Source organism: Adiantum capillus-veneris, chromosome 1 (genome assembly GCF_014529385.1).
Source record: "Adiantum capillus-veneris isolate H3 chromosome 1, ASM1452938v2, whole genome shotgun sequence".
NCBI lineage: Eukaryota > Viridiplantae > Streptophyta > Polypodiopsida > Polypodiales > Pteridaceae > Adiantum > Adiantum capillus-veneris.
The window spans coordinates 56,290,111-56,294,532 of NC_140931.1; positions in this window are offsets into that span (position 1 = coordinate 56,290,111).

The following is a 4,422-nucleotide window of genomic DNA, read 5'->3' on the forward strand; positions in this document are numbered from 1 at the left end:
GGGGTGGCTGGGCATGTCAATGGCCCTGCCACCAAAAAAAAAAATTCTCTCGGGCGCTGCTATTAACGTCGCTATTATGGCTCTGTAGCGTCGCTATGAGCGTCGCTATAGTCTTCAGTGTTAACGTCGCTATAAACCGTCGCTATGAGCGTCGCTTTATAGCGACGCTGATAGCGACGCTTATAGCGACGCTCATAGCGACGGTTTTAGGACGCCGGGGGGTTATAAAAACCCAGTGTATTTCCGTCGCTAACAGCGTCACAAGAGCACACAACCTCTTGTAGTGTTGTGATGGTGGTGCTGGCGAGTTTTGCGACTAACTGAAGTAAACAACACTTAGAGTCAGTGTTGATGAGCATACCTCTCATATCTGATGTCAATCTGGTGACCGTGCACGATGGATGAGCTCCTGGAAGTCTCAGCTGTTGTAGGGAGCTCTCTCTCTCTCTCACAATGGAAAATGACTCAAATGAGAGATTTCTAGCCTAGCCCCTCTATATGTAATCGAGACTCCGACACGAAATTTTTGCGAGAGATGCGGTTTAGGCTCGCAAATTTCCCAATTTGGACCTCGTTTGCTCCAGTTCTATAATTTTTGCAGATTTCTGTTTTTGGAGGTCCCATCATGACGGTGGTCATTTTTGCCCTGTCACCTTCGCAGTCCATATTTTTTATGTGTCTTCTTTACCTTTCTCTGATCAAGCGTTTCTTCTGTTGTGTTTCCATCTGGATTATGGATTTTTTTCTATATTTTTTGCTAGAAAATGGCTAAAATAAAGCAAATAAATCCCAAAATTAGCAATTCTAACCTATAAAAATATCAATAAATAGCAAAACACTTTGTATCTCACTTTTCTCTCATCTATGTATATTCTCTCTCTCAATCGTCAACCTTGGCCTATTTTTTTCTGTATTTCGACGGTTTTGTGGCCAGTTTTGAGTCGCTTTATAGTATATACACATCCCTAGGGGCTCATATATGATCATTTGGTTCCCAATCTTGATTAATTATGAGGGAATATTCTTTTCCCAAAAATCACACAATAAAACGCAAAAATGGTTGAAAAATTAATCACAAACATTGCCCTCTAATATATGACGACGTGAGTCCGCATTTGGAATGCCTCCCCCCCTTCCTAGTTGAAGTCCTCCCGGACAATAGGGTATCGTCAAGGGTATGTGTTGTGCATGGGCCTGAACTCGTGCTAATGCAGGCCTTGTAATGTAGCCCTATATGCATGCACAGTCAATGCATGTAGAAAAAATTTATGCAGTGTAAGAGGAAGGTATAAGCGATTCGCTTATTGGCATTCGTCGTTGAGGTTTCCTATGGTAGCCTGAGTTGGCTGGCAGATTTTTTTTGCGATAAGAAGTTGTAAATCTGCCGCTCTTTGTTTGATGGTTTTCCAAGGTTTTTGAACTTGTGTTTGTGGCTCCGTTGAAGTTGATATTGTTGTATTCTTTGTTGCATGTTCTAGTTGAACATTCTTTCGTTTCCATATCTTTTTTTATTACTCTGGTTGTACAGATCCTCGTGGTTGTTGTTGTGGACGCTGCGTGTTTCCACGTGATGGCTATATGGTCTAGCTTGTCATTGACAGTTGTAGACAACTGATTGTTGGTCTTCTTCGGCATCCATACCTGTGTTGTTGGCTTGTTCTGAATTGGTAATTTTGGACGCCATACCAATATTGTTCGTTGCAGATTCGACTGGTTAATAAGTGTTCTTTGAAGCTTTGCTAGCTTTGGATGTTTTGTCTGTTTTTCTGTCAACTCTTTTACAAGAATTAAGCTGTCTTGCTTGAGCCAAACTTTATATTTCCGCCCTTGATGAAATTGTGCCTCGGCTAGATCTATACGTCATACCCAAACTTGCCTAGTTCCCTGCATGATTGTTGGTTTTTGATAATACATTTCTTGCCATGTAAACTTTGTTTTGTTGTTGTTGATCAATGCTTTGTGGATGTATTGACTCCTGTCTCCACATTGACATATATTTATCATATGATAAGAAGGGTTCTGAAAAGTTTTCATTTCTAAACAGTGCTTCATTAGTATCTAAATCAATGAATACCCTGTTAGCTTTCATCCACGACACTACTAAGATACACGGTGTTGCTGATCTAATTGGTGGCAGTACATGGAACTTATTAGTGTACGTGTGTCCCTGCACTGTGATTGGTAACATAATAGACCACAACGTGGTCACCTCATCAACCGATGCTACTTTCAAGCTGTGTGTGTATCTAGGAGGAATTTCGTCATTGGTCCAAGTTTCTGAAAGAGCTCAAAGTTGATGACACTCAACTTTGCCCCAGTGTCAAGCAATGTATAGATTTCGACTTGTTCTGTGCCTGCATATGCTTTTATGTAAGGACTACACCACGTATTTCTAAATTATCAATGGTGCTCTCGTCCTGATCCATAAAGTCTGTTATTGTCTTTGCTAATTCTTCGCTTTGTATATCCACTTCGATTGTTTGGAATGTTGAAAGAGGATATTCTTCAGTCATCATTGGTGTGACCATGTTTATTGTCCTTGGAAACAGCTTTCGCTTAGCAATGCGTTCCTTCACTTCTTGTTGTGCTTGGTCCTGAATTCCGTGTTGTTCCTATCTATAGGCTTTGCCGTAATGCAATTGAAAAAACATTCCAGGAGTTAGAGGTAGATGATATTTTTTCAAACGACACCCACTAATCAAATTCGGCATTTCTTTTCCATCTAGTGTCGACAGTTTTACTGCTCCGCTGGACGAGATTTCTTGGATCAAATAAGGCCCCATTCCTCTTTTCTTTAGCTTCTTGGCATGCTATTTAAGGGTGTATACCAAGACATAGTCGCCCGTTTTAAAGTCCTTGTTTTTTACATGTTTGTCAAAAAACTCTTTCTGTTGTCTTTTTTTTGCATAAATGGCTGCTACTGCATAACTCATCTAATTTTTCAAGGTCATCTAACCATTTTGAAATCTCATGGCCCGTCCAGTCCAACTGTTTAGCTACCCTTAGTGTGGGAATCAAAAATTCAATAGGCAATATTGCATTTAACCCATACACCATATTAAACGGTGTAGCATTGAGTGTTGTTTTATATGCAACTCGATAAGCCCACAATGCTGAATATAGCATTTGATCCCAGTCCGTTCTTGTTTCACTAACCAGTTTCGTAAGAACTATGTACAATATTTTGTTGGTCGCTTCTGCTTGGCCATTGGCTTGTGGATGGTAGGGTGCAGATTTGCGATGAATTACCATAAACTCGGTCAAGAGATGTTCGATAACTTCATTTACAAAGTGTGTCCCTCTATCACTCACCAACTCGATTAGAAGGCCATAACGTGTAAACACATATTCATATAAGAATTGTGTCGTGGTTCTAGCATCTGCTTTTGTTGTGGCTTTTGCTTCCACCCATTTGGTCATATAATCAGTGGCCACTATGATGTATTGTGCTTGTGAACGATAAACTAGTGGAGTAATAGGACCAACAAAGTCCAATCCCCATTTAGCGAATGCTCGAGCACTCATCATTGGTCTTAAAGGCATTTCGTCTCTTTTAAGTGGCACCTTAGTGCGTTGACATTCATCACACCTTTTCACGAATTCTGCTGCATCTTGAATTATGGTCGGCCATCATATGCCTACAACCATAATGATTTTTACGGTTCTCTCCGCTAAAAAATGACCTCCTGCTATGCGTGCATGAGCTTACTCCAATAATGGAAAGTAGTCATTTTCATGAGGAACTAACCTCAACTGGTCATCAGTTCCTCTTTTATACAATTGGTCACTAATGAGGGTATACCTATTCGCTTCGATTTGTAAAGCCTTTTGTCTGGCTTTAGAACAATCTCCTGGCAACTCCTTATTAGTTAAATATTCCACAATAGCATGACTCCATGCGGGTGCTATTGTCATGTGGTATAATGTGGCATAATCCACAGTGGTATTGAATGTACAAAAGGTGCATTTCTTGATGTAATTAGCTACATCGCATGCCATTCCAGGCCAATACACTCCAAGTCTTCTTAATCGTTCATAGGTCATTTGATTTCCTCGATGGAATCTCCCTATCTATGTATGGGCCTCCTCTAGATACGTGTCGTACTCCTATGGGCCTATACACAACCTTAGAATCCCATTGTTTCCATGATGATACATTCTTCCCGCAAGCATTGTGTAATTTTGTGCTTGTCTAACGTCTTCCACCGTGTGTTTGTCGCTCGTCAAGATTCATTCCATATGTTAACAACGGAATAATCTACTCTGACCATTTCGGTACCATCTCTATATTAAACAGGTATGCGTCTGGGAGATCATCATCTACACCAGTAGCCTTTTCACCATGTAGTAATCGAGAAAGGTGATCTGCTCTTTGATGAGTTTTTCCTTTCTTTACTACTACCGTAAAATCAAACTCCAGCA